Below are 17,596 nucleotides of genomic sequence, written 5' to 3'. Positions count from 1 at the left end.
AAAAATGACCTTTTAAATTCTTAACTGTGGTAAAAATATAACAAATATTTTTTTTATAACAAATATTTTTAACATATAACAAGAATGAAAGAAAACCTAACTCCAGGAAATGAACTAGGGGTGGTGGAAGGGGAGGAGGGCGGGGGGGTGGGGGTGAATGGGTGACGGGCACTGAGGGGGGCACTTGATGGGATGAGCACTGGGTGTTATTCTGTATGTTGGTAAATTGAACACCAATAAAAAATAAATTTATTAAAAAAATAATAAAACCCAAAAAATAAAAATAAAAAAAATTAAAAAAGAAGAAAATCTCCATCATCATCACAAATGCTTGTACATTAATTTACAGTGCCAGGTGACTCTTTATCATGCCATAGATAACTTAATTCTTACTCTTTACCAGCTGGAGTCAGGACAAGCTATGGTAAGGTGATCCAAAAGCTTACAAAGAAACTAGTTGGAGGCAACACCTAAATATCGTCAGTATTATATAAATAAACACAATAAATTATTTTTTCACAATAAATTATTATTATTTTTAAAGATTTTATTTATTTATGAGAGACACACAGAGAGAGGCAGAGACATAGGCAGAGGGAGAAGCAGGCTCCTTGAGGGGAGCCTGATGCAGGACTCATCCCAGAACCCCAGGATCATGACCTGAGCCAAAGGCAGACACTCAACCACTGAGTCACTTCGGTGTCCCAATGAATTATTTTTAAATGAGAACCTAAGAACATTTTGTGATAGCCCTATATATACAATAAAGCTGTCTTAGGAAACTAAAACAAGAATAAATGTAAAATAAAGTGTAATCACTTATAGTCTATTTGAAGGTATAGCACATTAGTAGATTAGTGGTTTTCTTGAAACTCGATAGTAATCCAAAGAACTAGAGTTTTCTAATATTAATCTAACATGGTAAGGATAAAAAGAGAAGGCATCTGGTATATTCAAACTTTGTATTGCTGCAAAAAAGTCTGTTTGGTTGTTTGGCAAAAAAGGTTCACCAGACTTAATTAGGGCTCATTTGAAATACTTTTCAATATCATCCTTCTTCTATATATCTTGAAATACTCTGTTTATTAATTAGATCCCAAGTTACTAAGTCCATAAAAATACTTCCACAGACAGATAATAATAATTCTGGACACTGGGAGTATACACATTTTATAATAAGTTAATAAATGCTGATTTTGTTCTAATGAAATGGTTACCATTTAATGATAACCACAGGCCAAACTCCATACTATGTTTAAGTATCTCCTTATTAGATATTCAAAGCAAATTTATGAGGCCCAATTACTGAGGCGAAAAATGAGCCTGAAAGAAGTTTGTATATTTACTTACGGTGATAAAATTCTTATGTATCTAACACAGACACTATTTGATCTTTATTATGTTAGGTTATTATAAGAAACCATGCAATGAAGCTCATTTCATACTTGTTTGAAGTAAAATGTTGAGAGGCATCTTTATAGATTGTAAAATATCAACTTTTGGGTGTCATCAGAGAAATTTTACCTGTGTCAGCCACCCAGATTATCTCTCTTAAATAAATTAAATGATTTACTTTTCATTCTTTGGACTTTGAATCACTAATCTTGTTCTATTCAGAGCCATGTTTGTGAGATACATTTTTGTTGGTTAGTTTGAGCTTGTCATTTTGGGGCAATGTGTTTGTAAACATTGTATTGTTCATTTTCTATCACTGTTGGTTCAATTATTTATGCATTATTGCCTTTTTAACAAATTCTGTTTTACTGAATTAGCAAACATTCAGTCTAGAGTGGAATTAGTTCAGTATGTCCCCTAAATTAAGTCAGAGTAGAGTCTAGCTGTCCAGCTAAGCAATTCAGACCTGTCATTTAGGTCAGCTTGACCTATCATAAATTCTAACATCTGTATCCTGTAACTAATTAGGAGGGATACTTGTAATATTGTACATGCCACAGGTATTTCTATATCTTTCTCTTTTTTGCTCTACTCTTTGTTGTGGAAATAAATTATAGTAAATAATTCTGGCTATCTCTGTGGCCATCTCTGAGTGAAGAGATAATTCATTAAATTGTATTTCTCCAAATCCATGTCCCCCTGAGACCTCAGAATGTGACCTTATTTGGAAATAGGGTCTTTGCATATGTACTTAAGTTAAGATGAGGGCATACTGGATGAGGGTGGACCCTAAATCCAATGACTGATGTAACTATAAGAAGAGTAGAAAAAAAAAAAAAAGGAGAAGAAGAAGAGTAGAAATGTAACCATCATAAAAAATTATCCAGGAGCATGTGGGTAGCTGAGTCAGTTAAGCGGCTGCCTTCAGCTCAGATTATGATCCTGGGGTCTTGGGATTGAACCCAACGTTGGGCTCCCTGTTCATTGGGGAGTCTGCTTCTTTCTTACCATCTGCCCCACTCCCAACTCATGTTCTCTCTTTCAAATAAATAAAATCTTTTAAAAAATTAACCATAATATCTTCTACTTAAAGGAGATCTAGTGGGGAAGCCAAACCATTAGCAGGTTTTAGTGAAAACGAGCTGAGAATATGAGTTTTATGGAAATTAAAATATTTGGTTGAATGAAACTATGATGGTCAGTTACAACCATTCCACAAGAAGAGCCTTGTGAATTACAAACAAACATTGGAAGACTGTTTTTGAAGTTTTCTTTCTTTGATGATGTTAGAATAGGGAATAACAACTTTTGAAATTTCATCTCGAGAATTCTTTTGTTCAGTGCTTATATATCTGACCAAACCTACATGCTAAGGAACATATTCTTCTTTAGAATGTTAATACACCTAACATGTAAAATTTCATTCTTTGAGGTCCACAAATATCTTAAGTTACATTTTAGATCTTCATGCTAGTCCATTATACTGGTTTAAACAATATAATAGGGAAAAAAATATCCTCCTGATTTCTCAGGTCTTGATGATGCTTTGTAATATTCTTAAAAGAATTACAGTATAGTCACCTTATAGAAATGTAGATGATAATTGAAATTACAGAGAAACAAAAATCAGGTAACCTTAATTTCTGAATAAAATTAACTCTAGGACCTCTAAGATTCTAAAATAACCATAGCAATAATGATAATAGTCTTGTTTTTATTTCATTCAAAGATCCAAAAATGATTTTCTGTTTAGTTTTCCTTTTCAACTGATTTAATAATCAGTTCAATCACAGTGCTCACTAATGTTATGGAATCTTTAAAGCTGGCCACTTTTCACTTTTGGAAATTTTCAATAATAATAATAGTAATAATAATAATAATAGCAAATTTGGACTAGTGGTACTTCCTACACTCACATTCAGAGAAAAGGAAAAGACTCTGAGTCAGGAGAATAAAGACCTATTACTAACAAATACAGTGATGTGTAGCTTTTATTTCTGCCATCAGAGAAGCCTGCAACTTCCTGCTAAATGGCTTTGTGTTCAATACTCATTTGCTGGGGTCAGCTGTGCTATAATTAGAGCTATCACTAAATCATTATCCCATTAGACCACTTTCTAGTGCCCTATCCAAACCCTGTAGGGCAATTCTACCTCTCTTTTACTAGTGGAGAGCCACCATAATTCCTTGCAAGTCAGTGATGCTCAGTATCCTACTTGAAACCACTCTGAAAAATGCTCTCTGATAGAAGGAAAATTGGATACTTGAATGTGGGATGCTTCCTCATCAGGAAAGAGGAAAAGAAAGCCTTCAAAGAAGGCTTTGGGACAGTGTCTCATTACTCAGTTAGAAGGGCACGTATGAGGAGATAAGGGAGTGGGGGAGGTTGATTTTAAATAATTTGGGGAAGAGCATGTAAGTAAACGGTTTGAGTGTTTTGGAGTGGAAAAGTTCAGTATCTGCTGACTGAGAGGCTAAAAATATAAAAATAAAATAAAGAGAATTAGCTACTAGGGCAAGGTTTTGTGTCCAATATCAAGAAAGAAAAGCAAACTATATGGTACTAAATGGTTCAAGTTTACTTTTGCAGCACCTCCCTCATTTATTACATATTTCCACAATGAAAATGTTCTCTTATTTCATTCTGTAATCTGGCCTGTCTCATTTATACCTTTATTCTCACATTTCTATCTTAAAATTGACTTCCCTTGGGGCACCTGGGTGGCTCAATCAGTTAAGCACCTATCTTTGGCTCATGTGCTGACCCCAGAGTCCTGGGATGGAGCCCCTTGTTGGGCTACCTGCTCAGTAGGGAGTCCTTTTACCCCTCTCCTTCTCCCTCTGCCATTCCTCCTGCTTGTGCTGTGTTGTTCTATCTCTCTCTATGTGTCAAATAAATAAAATCTTAAAAAAAAAATTGGCTCCCTTCTTCAAAGTTCCAGAAATCAGAATGCAGTTGCCAGAGTTACTCAAGTAAGGGGCTCAGATTTGATAAATAGAAAAGTGATATAAGGTATGTAAAGTTGTATAATATTCTATAAATAAGATTGTATGGAATGAGGAAAAAAGATATCTTGAAACCCAATACTACTACCGAATAGCTCCTGTAATTCTAAGTTTTCTTATATGTAAATTAAAGGTATTAATGCTAGCCCTTTCAGTTTCACAGGAGTGATATAAGATATAAATGATGGGGGATCCCTGGGTGGCTCAGTGGTTTGGCGCCTGCCTTTGGCCCAGGGCGCAATCCTGGAGACCCGGGATCGATTCCCACGTCGGGCTCCCGGTGCATGGAGCCTGCTTCTCCCTCTGCCTGTGTCTCTGCCTCTCTCTCTCTCTCTCTCTCACTGTGTGCCTATCATAAATAAATAAAAATTAAAAAATATATATATAAATGATGAAGGGAAAAGAAGCCTTTTTTAAAATTCAAAATTAGTATGTAAAGATGTGGTACTGTGCTGGTAAGGAGGACAGTATAATTATATCTAGTACTACAACAAACTTTTTAAAAAAGGTTTAAAACAGATATATGGGTTAACATAGAATGTGTTTCATGTACAACACATTTTATTTAAACATTTTCCGAGTGTTTTCACCTTTATAATGTAGCGCTCACCTCTGTGTTAAGTCCTGCTGACATTTTCAGTATTTCACCATAGGTAACAGCAGCATCCTTGCTGAATGGTCGCTATCCTTTATGTACAGATGTTGACTCATCTGGAGTGAATGTACTATAAGGAGAATTGGGATTTTAATTTACTAAGCAGGGAGGCAAATTATGTAATTAGCTGATAAGCAGTTAAGCAGAAAAGTAGCAGAAGTAATCTTGTAGGGAATCACATAAGACTTATAAATATTTCTGTGACACAATTTCTGAAGTTAAGAATTCTATACTGTGAACAGACTTACTGAATTAAATTTCATGAAAAATGAACACTGAAACCTGAAGTTTTTCCATTGTTTTTGAGAGTTTTACCTTTATTTTTAGAATCCATTTTTTATTTTCTTTTAACAGTGTATCTTTTGGGGTCCCTGGGTGGCTCAGTTGGTTAAGTGTCTGACTTTCATTCAGGTCCTGATCTCAGGGTCCTGGGCTCTGTGCTCACTGGAGAGTCTGCTTGTCCCTCTCCCTCTCCTCCTGCCTCTCCCTCCATTCATGTTCTCTCTGTTTCTCTCTTAAATAAATTAATAAAATCTTTAGAAATAAAACTAGTTTACTTAGGGCCACGTTTTGAGGAAAAGCTGGAAATTTCTTTCATCAAACAATTATAAAACACTAAAAACTATTCTTCATAGGCCAGAATTTACAGGGAGAGGAAACTAGTAATTCATTGGCCTGAAATGCACCATCATTAATGGCTACATACAGTGTTCTAGAGTAGACATTGAAAAGGGGAATCTGTAATTAAGATCCACCCCAGTGGTTCCTGGAGGAATCACTGAAGATTTTGCAAAGACTTGGAGGAAAACATTTGCACTCATTCTGATTTTATTTTTATTTTGTCCTACCTTACTCCCAGAGATCAGAAAATGATGAGAAATGCAATTGTTTTGGAGCTCAATGTCACAGAATTCTGGTCCTGAAAACTAAGGGCTCAAGTTCTTATGAATGTGTTTGCCTCTGTGTGTCTATTAGCATTATTTAGGACAATTGATATTTTCTAAATAGATGACAATAAGTTAGTACAGGAAACTCATGATGGCAATTAATTTTGATTTTGTATAGCAGATGTTTGCTCAGTGCCAAATAAAGCTGTTCATATTACCCATGTCTTAATGTACCCTATCTATTATTTACATGTGAGCACATGCACCACTGAGAAAAGGAATAGCAAGGGCATGGCAGGGGTATATCAAGACATCTGGTGAGGTGATTGCTTACAAAATCAAAATTCTTGGCTGCAACTCAAGATAGAAAATAATTTAGGAACAAGATCTTCTCTCTGTCTTCCTCTGTCTTCCTTGCCTTGCATTTAAGACTACACTGTAATTTCACTGGTTATCAGTGCAGGTATCATATATGTTTTGATTAAACACATTAGGAGAATGTGAGACAATAAAATTAATATTTATTTTCTTATTCTAAATATTATCATTGTAATAAGCATGCATAACTCACCAAACACTTGGTAGCATTTATACATAAATTATTCATAATTTAAGAATTCAGGGGATCCCTGGATGGCTCAGTGGTTTAGTGCCTGTCTTTGGCCCAGGGCATGGTCCTGGAGTCCCGGGATCGGGTCCTGCATCAGGCTCCCTGCATGGAGCCTGCTTCTCTCTCTGCCTGTGTCTCTGCCTCTTTCTCTCTGTCTGTCATGAATGGATAAATAAAATCTTAAAAAAAAATCAATTTCTAACATTTAGTGCAGTTTGGTGGGTTCCCTTCTTTGTGGGTTACAATTATAACATGGGTGTAACCTACCTCAATCCAGCAATGGAATCTAGAGCTTACACATCAGAAACTATAGATGAATAGGTGGAAATATCAAAGAGATGATTTTTTTTTAAGAGATGATTTTTTTAAATAAAAACCTTAAGGGAATTATAAAGGAAGGATAATAAAAAGTTAATATGCTGACCTTAATTATTTCTAATTTCTTTCTCCCAGCTGCTAACTATTTCTTCCACCTGGTATAACTATCTCAGAATTTCTTCAAGTCCAGGCCAAAATGATTTTTTTTTACCCCACTTAAAACAGAAGCACAAAGAAAGACCAATTAAGCATTTTTTGTTTCTTTAAAAATTAATTTCTAATAACATTTATGGACCCTAATATGTAGAGAATCTTGTGCTCAGTACTATGATGGGCACAAAGACACCATCCCTATCTCTTGGAGGATATGATGCAAACATAAGTATGCAAACTCAAGTATGATACAGACAGTGCTATCTGCAAAAAAGAAGTTATTATTATCAAGAAAGGAACTTTTCTTTTGATAATAGACCACAAAGATTTGAAGAAAAGGAATTTACATTTAATCTTGGGTAGGGAAAGTAAAGTAAAATAAATTTGGGTGGAAGAGAGGACAAATAGGGCTTAAATATTGCACTGCTTGCAGAAGCCAAATCCTAGTTGAATAGTTGTAGCACTGCATTGAACTTGTCCTGCATATAACCTAGGTATTGGTTATCCAGAAAATAAGCTGTGTCAACTAAAGACAGCTGGAACAGAAATTTAAAAAAAAAAAAAAAAACTAAACTAAAAACTCTTAGGCTAAGTCCTACCAGTTAAAAATTTTGTCCTAGATTAATTCTGTCGTTAGAATAGAAGCCTCATTTAATTTAATCTTCCCTTTAGAATATTGCTGATTTCAATTATGAATTACCAAAGTAGTCAATCATGATAGCAAAATTTTGAGGAAAATGTACATTTTTCATTAAGTTGAGAGACACTATATTCTCCAGACACTTGCTTTTCTCACAAAGCATTAGATCTTATGATAGGTTTTTAGGAGACTTTTTGCCTGTATGTTTTAACTCTCAATTGTAGAAAGCATACACATAGATCTTTAATTTATGGACTTAAGACTGCTTTATTATTAGTAGAGTTAAGAGTGTACCTAAATTTTCAATTTGTTTTGAGTCAATTGGAAACACTTAATTCAATCAGAGGATGTGAATATTACAACATCTTTAAAGTTTTATTAGCTTATCCAAAGTGGGGATGCAATGCAATATATTTTAAAGTAGCCTTTCTAACAGCATGACAATCCTTTATTATATGGTATTTTGGATATTATAAGTTATAAAATTATCATTGGTTTGTAGAGGGTAGTGATTATTCACTTCACTGAAAAGTCATTATGTAAGCAATTTTGACCCTTTATAACTGATCCAAAAAGGCTAATCTTGACTGTGACATACAGATTTGTAAAAGTTGCTTCAATATGATATAGGCTTAAAAAGTCTTTTTTATTTTATTATTATTTTTATTTTTTCATTTTACCAAAGTGCTGGCAAATGGCAATTTTGAATCTAGCAGAAGTGAATCACTTTAACATTGCTGAGGCATTTCATGTTCTGTGCTGTGATTTTTTTATCTCCCAAAATGGAAAGAGATTCAGTGAATATTTAGTCTGGCAGGAGTGACTACAGAAAGGCACTCTTAGTGAAATTGATGAAGACCTATACTATCAGTTGTATTTCCATTGAAATTTAGAGCATAGATAGGAGCATCAACATACATATCTTTCCTTATAAAGCAACTGTCATCCTGTTACTTTTCAAAATCTGGTTTTGATAATTCTCTTACTCTTCATGAGAATAATGATAAAAATGTTGTTATTTGCCGTGCTGTTTAATTAAAAAATTTAGAATTTGCATTATGAATATTTAAATATTTTATTTGAAAAATGACTATATTGAAAACTTTTGGTTTCTGGTTCTACATATAAGGAGCCTGGAAGTTGCCATTCAACTCTAACAACAAGTAAAAATCTGAATATACTGAAAGATCAACTTCTTAAGATCTACAGAGAGATAAGGACACAAGGCAAACCATGGCCTCCACCAACAGAGAGAAAGTCAGGCAAATACAGGGATTCGTGGCTTTGTGGCTTAACAGAATGAAGATTCACTAGCAGAAATCTCTGTAGAAACAGTGTTAGATTGGGTAGGAAAACATGAACTATAATTTATGGATTAGTTGAGGCTCAATGTTGACAACTCTGAAAGTTAAAAACATAAGGGGACCCAGTAAGAGAGGGCCCCACAATTTTATGAGATTTTTTTTTTAAAGATTTTATTTATTTATTCATGAGAGACACAGAATGAGAGAGAGAGAGAGAGAGAGAGAGAGAGGCAGAGACACAGGCAGAGGGAGAAACAGGCTCCATGGAGGGAGCCTGACATGGGACTCGATCCCAGGTCTCCAGGATCAGGCCCTGTGCTGAAGGCGGCGCTAAACCGCTGAGCCACCCGGGCTGCCCAACTTTATGAGATTTATTTCCAAGAGCTCTATCAGGTTCTTGCATTATATATGTGGGAAAAATCCCCTCATGTCCTGGCAGAGGGAAGGGAAAGAATCATTTCTAAATACCCTAGAGTACTCTGTTCTTAATAAGGCCTGCCCTTGGGGAAAACTAGTTAACCAGAGCCTATTCTGCTGGAGTTTTATCAAAAAATAATTGACCTGGGGAAAGGGAACTATCCAACTTCATTCAGCTCTAGCGTCCTGAATGGGAAAAGGGAAATTCCTAACTCCATTCCACACTAAGCATTCTCTTCCATGTAAGGGAGAATCAGAAACTGAGAAATTTTTGTGAAGTTCACAGTTCAGAGGCATAAGTTCCCTAAAGGACTAAAATCTATTCTTAGAACTATAGGGTGCTTTCCCTCATCCAACATCTTACTATGTTACTAAAAGCCCAGCAGTTTCTTTTACTTAGTACATAATGTCTAGCTATCAAGAAAAAATTACAAGGCATACCAAAAATAAAAATCTGAATTTTAGGAGACAAAGCAAGCATCAAAAGCAGATATGGCAAAGATATTTGAATTGTCAAACCAGGAGTTTAAAACAACTTTGATTAATATGCTGAGGGCTCTAATGGATAAAGTAGACAGCTTGCAAGGACAAATGGGCAGTATAAGCAGAGAATAGAAATTTTAGGAAAAAAAAAAGAAAGAAATGCTGGAGCTAAAAAACACTGTAAAGAAGTGAAGAATGCCTTTGATGAGTCAGTTCATTAGTAATTGGACACAACTAAGGCAAGAATCTCTGGGCTTGAGGATATCTTATTAAAAATCTCCAAAACTGAAAAGCAAATAGAACAAATAATGAAGGAAAAAAATAGAACAGGATATCCAAATACTGTGGAACAACTACAAAAGTTGTGACATGCATAGAATACTAATATTATAAGGAAGATGACAGAAAGAGATAGGAGAATTTTTAAAAAAAAATAATGACTGCAAACTTCCCTAAATTAATCTCAGAAACAAACTTCAGATCTAGGATGCTTAGAGAGCATATTTATTTTTGTTTCAAGTTTTATTTAAATTCTAGATAGTTAACATATAGGGTAATATTGGTTTCAGTAGAATTTAATAATTCATCACTTACATACAACACCCACTGCTCATCACAAGTGCCCTCCTTAATACCCATCCCCATTTAGCCCATCTCCCATCCACCTCCCTTCATCTACCCTCAGTTTGTTCTCCACAGTTAAGAGTCTCTTAGGATTTGTTTCTCTCTTTTTCCCTCCTTCCTCTATTTTCATCTGTTTTATTTCTTAATTCACATGTGGGTGAAATCATATGGTATTTATCTTTCTCTGTCTGACTGTTTTTTGGCCTACCATAGTACACTATACATCCATCCATATCATTGCAAATAGCAAGATTTATTTTTATATGGCTGAGTAATATTCCTGTGAGTGTGTGTGTGTGCATACCACCTCTTCTTTATCCATTCATCCAGTTGATGGACATTGAAGCTCTTTCCATAATTTGGATATTGTTGATAAGGCTGCTATAAACATCATGGTACATGTTCTCCTTTGCATCAGTATTTTTGTATCTATTAGGTAAATATCCAGTTGTACAATTGATGGATCACAGGGTAGTTCTATCTGTAAATTTTTTTAATAATAAATTCATTTTTTATTGGTGTTCAATTTGCCAACATACAGAATAACACCCAGTGCTCATCCCATCAAGTGCCCCCCTCAGTGCCCGTCACCCATTCACCCCCACCGCCCCACCCTCCTCCCCTTCCACCACCCCTAGTTCGTTTCCCAGTTAGGAGTCTTTATGTTCTGTCTCCCTTTCTGATATTTCCCACATATTTATTCTCCCCTCCCTTATATTCCCTTTCACTATTATTTATATTCCCCAAATGAATGAGAACATATAATGTTTGTCCTTCTCTGATTGACATACTTCACTCAGCATAATACCCTCCAGTTCCATCCATGTTGAAGCAAATGGTGGGTATTTGTCATTTCTAATGGCTCAGTAATATTCCATTGTATACATAAACCACATCTTCTTTATCCATTCATCTTTCGATGGACGCCGAGGCTCCTTCCACAATTTGGTTATTGTGGACATTGCTGCTAGAAACATCGGGGTGCAGGTGTCCCGACATATCATTGCATCTGTATCTTTGGGGTAAATCCCCAATAGTGCAATTGCTGGGTCATAGAGCAGGTCTATTTTTAACTCTTTGAGGAACCTCAACACAGTTTTCCAGAGTGGCTGCACCAGTTCACATTCCCACCAACAGTGCAAGAGGGTTCCCTTTTCTTCGCATCCTCTCCAACATTTATGGTTTCCTGCCTTGTTAATTTGCCCCATTCTCACTGGTGTGAGGTGGTATCTCATTGTGGCTTTGATTTGTATTTCCCTGATGGCAAGTGATGCAGAGCATTTTCTCATGTGCATGTTGGCCATGTCTATGTCTTCCTCTGTGAGATTTCTCTTCATGTCTTGTGCCCATTTCATGATTGGATTGTTTGTTTCTTTGGTATTGTGTTTAATAAGTTCTTTATAGATCTTGGAAACTAACCCTTTATCTGATAAGTCATTTGCAAGTATCTTCTCCCATTCTGTAGGTTGTCTTTTAGTTTTGTTGACTGTATCCTTTGCTGTGCAAAAGCTTCTTATCTTGATGAAGTCCCAATAGTTCATTTTTGCTTTAGTTTCTTTTGCCTTCGTGGATGTATCTTGCAAGAAGTTACTGTGGCTGAGTTCAAAAAGGGTGTTACCTGTGTTCTCCTCGAGGATTTTGATGGAATCTTGTCTCACATTTAGATCTTTCATCCATTTTGGGTTTATCTTTGTGTATGGTGAAAGAGAGTGGTCTAGTTTCATTCTTCTGCATGTGGATGTCCAATTTTCCCAGCACCATTTATTGAAGAGACTGTCTTTCTTCCAATGGATAGTCTTTCCTCCTTTACCGAATATTAGTTGACCATAAAGTTGAGGGTCCACATCTGGGTTCTCTATTCTGTTCCATTGATCTATGTGTCTATTTTTGTGCCAGTACCACACTGTCTTGATGACCACAGCTTTGTAGTACAACCTGAAATCTGGCATTGTGATGCCCCCAGATATGGTTTTCTTTTTTAAAATTCCCCTGGCTATTCGGGGTCTTTTCTGATTCCACACAAATCTTAAAATAATTTGTTCTAACTCTCTGAAGAAAGTCCATTTGACAGGGATTGCATTAAACATGTAAATTGCCTTGGGTAACATTGACATTTTCACAATATTAATTGTGCCAATCCATGAGCATGAATATTTTTCCATTTCTTTGTGTCTTCCTCAATTTCTTTCAGAAGTGTTCTATAGTTTTTAGGGTATAGATCCTTTACCTCTTTGGTGAGGTTTATTCCTAGGTATCTTATGCTTTTGGGTGCAATTGTAAATGGGATTGACTCCTTAATTTCTCTTTCTTCAGTCTCATTGTTAGTGTAGAGAAATGCCACTGATTTCTGGGCATTGATTTTGTATCCTGCCACGCTACCGAATTGCTGTATGAGTTCTAGCAATCTTGGGGTGGAGACTTTTGGGTTTTCTATGTAGAGTATCATGTCAAGGGCGAAGAGGGAGAGTTTGACTTCTTCTTTGCCAATTTGAATGCCTTTAATGTCTTTTTGTTGTCTGATTGCTGAGGCTAGGACTTCCAGTACTATGATGAATAGCAGTGGGGAGAGTGGACATCCCTGTCTTGTTCCTGATCTTAGGGGAAAGGTTCCCAGTGCTTCCCCAGTGAGAATGATATTTGCTGTGGGCTTTTCGTAGATGGCTTTTAAGATGCTGAGTTATGTTCCCTCTATCCCTACACTCTGAAGAGTTTTGATCAGGAATGGATGCTGTATTTTGTCAAATGCTTTCTCTGCATTTAATGAGAGGATCATATGGTTCTTGGTTTTTCTCTTGCTGATATGATGAATCACATTGATTGTTTTATGAGTGTTGAACCAGCCTTGTGTCCCGGGGATAAATCCTACTTGGTCGTGGTGAATAATTTTCTTAATGTGCTGTTGGATCCTATTGGCTAGTATCTTGTTGAGAATTTTTGCATCCATGTTCATCAGGGATATTGGTCTGTAATTCTCCTTTTTGGTGGGGTCTTTGTCTGGTTTTGGAATTAAGGTGATGCTGGCCTCATAGAATAAATTTGGAAGTACTCCATCACTTTCTATCTTTCCAAACAGCTTTAGTAGTATAGGTATGGTTTCTTCTTTAAACGTTTGATAGAATTCCCCATGGAAGCCATCTGGCCCTGGACTCTTGTGTCTTGGGAGGTTTCTGATGACTGCTTCAATTTCCTCCCTGGTTTTTGGCCTGTTCAGTTTTTCTATTTCTTCCTGTTCCAGTTTTGGTAATTTGTGGCTTTCCAGAAATGCATCCATTTCTTCTAGATTGCCTAATTTATTGGCATATAGCTGTTCACAATATGTTTTTAAAATCGTTTGTATTTCCTTGGTGTTGGTAGTGATTTCTCCTTTCTCATTCATGATTTTATTAATTTGAGTCTTCTCTCTCTTCTTTTTCATAAGGCTGGTTAATGGTTTATCTATCTTATTAATTCTTTCGAAGAACCAACTCCTGGTTCTGTTGATCTGTTCCACAGTTCTTCTGGTCTCGATTTCATTGAGTTCTGCTCAAATCTTTATTAACTCTCTTCTGCTGGGTGTAGGATCTATTTGCTGTTTTTTCACTACCCCTTTAGGTGTAAGGTTAGCTTTTGTATTTGAGTTCTTTCCAGTTTTTGAATGGATGCTTGTATTGCACTGAATTTCCCCATTAGGACTGCTCTTGCTGCATTCCAAATATTTTGAATGGTTGTATCTTCATTCTCATTAGTTTCCATGAATCTTTTTAATTCTTCCTTCATTTCCTGGTTGACCCTTTCATCTCTTAGCAGGATGGTCCTTAACCTCCACGTGTTTGAAGTCCTTCCAAACTTCTTGTTGTGATTTAGTTCTAATTTCAAGGCATTATGGTCTGAGAATATGCAGGGGATGATCCCAATCTTTTGGTATCGGTTCAGACCCAATTTGCGACCCAGTATGTGGTCTATTCTGGAGAAAGTTCCATGTGCACTTGAGAAGAATGTGTATTCAGTTGAGTTTGGATGTAAAGTTCTGTAGATATCTGTGAAATCCAGCTGGTCCAGTGTATCATTTAAAGCTCTCGTTTCTTTGGAGATGTTGTGCTTAGAAGACCTATCGAGGGTAGAAAGCGCTAGATTGAAGTCACCAAGTATTATCTAAGTATTTCTTCACTTTGGTTATTAATTGATTCATATATTTGGCAGCTCCCACATTGGGGGCATATATATTGAGGATTGTTAAGTCCTCTTGTTGGATAGATCCTTTAAGTATGAGATAGTGTCCCTCTTCATCTCTCACTACAGACTTCGGGGTAAATTTTAGTTTATCTGATATAAGGATGGCTACCCCTGCTTTCTTTTGAGGACCATTCGAATGGTAAATGGTTCTCCAACCTTTTATTTTCAGGCTGTAGGTGTCCTTCTGTCTAAAATGAGTCTCTTGTAGACAGCAAATGATGGGTCCTGCTTTTTTATCCAGTCTGAAACTCTGCGCCTTTTGATGGGGTCATTAAGCCCGTTCACATTCAGAGTTACTATTGAGAGATATGAGTTTAGTGTCATCATGATATCTATTCAGTCCTTGTTTTTGTGGATTGTTCCACTGGACTTCTTTTAATATGGGAATTTTAATAGTCCCCCTTAAAATTTCTTGCAGAGCTGGTTTGGAGGTTACATATTCTTTCAATTCCTGCCTGTCCTGGAAGCTCTTTATCTCTCCTTCCATTCTGAATGAGAGCCTTGCTGGATAAAGTATTCTTGGTTGCATGTTCTTCTCATTTAGGATCCTGAATATATCCTGCTAGCCCTTTCTGGCCTACCAGGTCTCTGTGGAGAGGTCTGCTGTTACCCTAATACTCCTCCCTGAAAAAGTCAGGGATTTCTTGACTTGCTGCTTTAAGGATCTTCTCTTTATGTTTGGAATTTGCAACCTTCACTGTTAAATGTCCAGGTGTTGAACGGTTTTTATTGATTTTAGGGGGGGATCTCTCTATTTCCTGGATCTGAATGCCTGTTTCCCTTCCCAGATTAGGAAAGTTTTCAGCTAGGATTTGTTCAAATACATATTCTCTCCCTCTGTCCCTTTCGGCGCTCTCGGGACCCGCAATTAAATATAGGTTTTTCTTCCTCAGGCTGTCGTTTATTTCCCTTAATCTATCTTCGTGGTCTTTTAATTGTCTCTTTTTTCCTCAGTTTCCCTCTTTGCCATCAACTTGTCTTCTATGTCACTCACTCATTCTTCCACCTCCTTAACCCTCCTCGTTATGACTTCTAATTTGGATTGCATCTCATTCAATTGATTTTTAATTTCTGCCTGATTAGATCTAAATTCTGCAGTCATGAAGTTTCTTGAGTCCTTTATGCTTTTTTCTAGAGCCCCCAGTAACTGTATAATAGTGCTTCTGAATTGGCTTTTTGACATTAATTGTAATCCAGATTTTGTAACTCTGTGGGAGAGAGGACTGTTTCTGATTCTTTCTTTGAGTAGAGGTTTTCCTTCTAGTCATTTTGCTCAGTGCAGAGTGGCCAAAAACAAGTTGTGTTGGGAAAAGGAGAAAAGGAGAGGAGAGAAAGAAGGAAAGAAAAGAAAAAATGAAAAGAAAAAAGGAAGATAAAAAGAAAAAAAAAAGAAGAAAAACAGAAAGAAAAAGAAAGAAAGGAGAAAAAAGGGGGTGGGGGAAGGAAACAAACAAAAAGCAAAACAAAACAAAACAAAACAAAAAGAACCACGGGGGAGTATCCTCTGATTCTGTGTACTTTAAGTCCCTTGAGTTCCCCTGGAACTTGTCCGTCTAGCTGGTCTTCTGGGGGAGGGGCCTGCTGTGCTGTTTCTCAGGTGTGAGCACTTGGGGGAGCTGCTCTGCCCCTGCCTGGTGCAGGGCTCAGTGGGGTTGTTCACCCCGTGAGGCCCCAGAAGGAACAACCGCAGTGGCGGGGCCAGCTCTGCAGCCCTGGAGTCAGCCCCCGCAGTAGCTCCGCAGCTCTCCGTCTGCAGGGCCTGGAGGCTCCGGGCGGGGCCGCTGATCTGCTCAGCTGGGGCAGGAGCGTCCTCGCTGTCCTGGGCCCTCCCGGCCTCTGCCTGTCCCGGGGGAGGCCGGATCCTGGGCTGTGTCCCGGCACCCTGTGCTCCGGGGCCTGCGTGGGTGGATTCGCGCTCCCGCCCCGCAGCCCCCTCCGCGGAGCCGCCCCCGAGCCCCCCGAGCTGCTCCCGCCCCGCAGCCCCCTCCGCGGAGCCGCCCCCGAGCCCCCCCCCCGAGCTGCTCCCCCCCGCAGCCCCCTCCTCGGAGCCGCCCCCGAGCCCCCCGAGCTGCTCCCGCCCCGCAGCCCCCTCCGCGGAGCCGCCCCCGAGCCCCCCCCCCCCCCAGCTGCTCCGGGTCCCCCGTGCGCGCTGCAGCCCTTAGGGAGCTCGGCGCACTCTCCCGGGGCGCAGGTGTTTGTTAGTGTCCCCGGAGCCCGAGGGCATCCCCGCCCTCCTGGGTCCTGCTCTACCTCCCTGGAGCCCCTTTCCCCCGGGAAGGTCGGTGCAGCTCCTGCTCCTCCGGGACGGGGCTCTCCTGTCCTGGGGACACTCGCCCCGGCCTCAGCCCGGCTCCTCGCGGGCCCCTCCCCCTTGGAGGCCTTTTGTGTCTTTATTTCTTTTTCCCCGTCTTCCTACCTTGATAGAAGCGCGAACTCTTCTCACTGTAGCACTCCAGCTGGTCTCTCTTTAAATCTCAGGCCGAATTCATAGATTTTCAGGATGATTTGAAGGTTATCTAGGTGATTTGGTGGGAACAGGTGATTTGGGGACCCTATTCTTCCGCATCTTCCCCTCCTCTATTTGTAAATTTTTGAGGAACATCCTTAGTGATTTCCAGAGTGGCTGTACCAGTCTGCATTCATCAAGAGTGTAAGATCGTTCCCCTTTCTCCACATCCTTGCCAACATCTGTTAGTTCCTATGTTGCTAATTTTAGCCATTCTGATAAATGAGGTGGTATCTCATCATGGTTTTGATTGTATTTTCCTGATGATGAGTAATGTTGAACATCTTTTCATGTGTCTGTTAGGTATCTGTATGTGTTCTTTGTGGAAAATTGTCTGTTCGTATTTTCTGCCTATTTCTTAACTGGATGATTTATTTTGGGGGTAA

At 38.3% G+C, this 17,596-nt stretch overlaps 1 long non-coding RNA gene across 1 annotated transcript in view; it reads right to left on the bottom strand.

The window, feature by feature from the left end:
- Positions 1–663: 663 nt before the first annotated feature.
- The window catches only part of LOC111093471, a 281,715-nt gene continuing 264,782 nt past the window's right edge, over positions 664–17,596 (bottom strand). The window contains exons 3-4 of the long non-coding RNA XR_005382069.1: positions 5,012–5,126; positions 664–4,750 (exon numbers count right to left, since the gene is read on the bottom strand). This is a non-coding gene — a long non-coding RNA (uncharacterized LOC111093471). The remainder of the gene's footprint in view (positions 4,751–5,011; positions 5,127–17,596) is intronic.

This window comes from Canis lupus, chromosome 31, assembly GCF_011100685.1.
Source record: "Canis lupus familiaris isolate Mischka breed German Shepherd chromosome 31, alternate assembly UU_Cfam_GSD_1.0, whole genome shotgun sequence".
In the NCBI taxonomy this organism is placed as follows: domain Eukaryota; kingdom Metazoa; phylum Chordata; class Mammalia; order Carnivora; family Canidae; genus Canis; species Canis lupus.
Note: the sequence above shows the minus strand (reverse complement) of the source record. Positions and strands in the feature narration are given on the sequence as shown.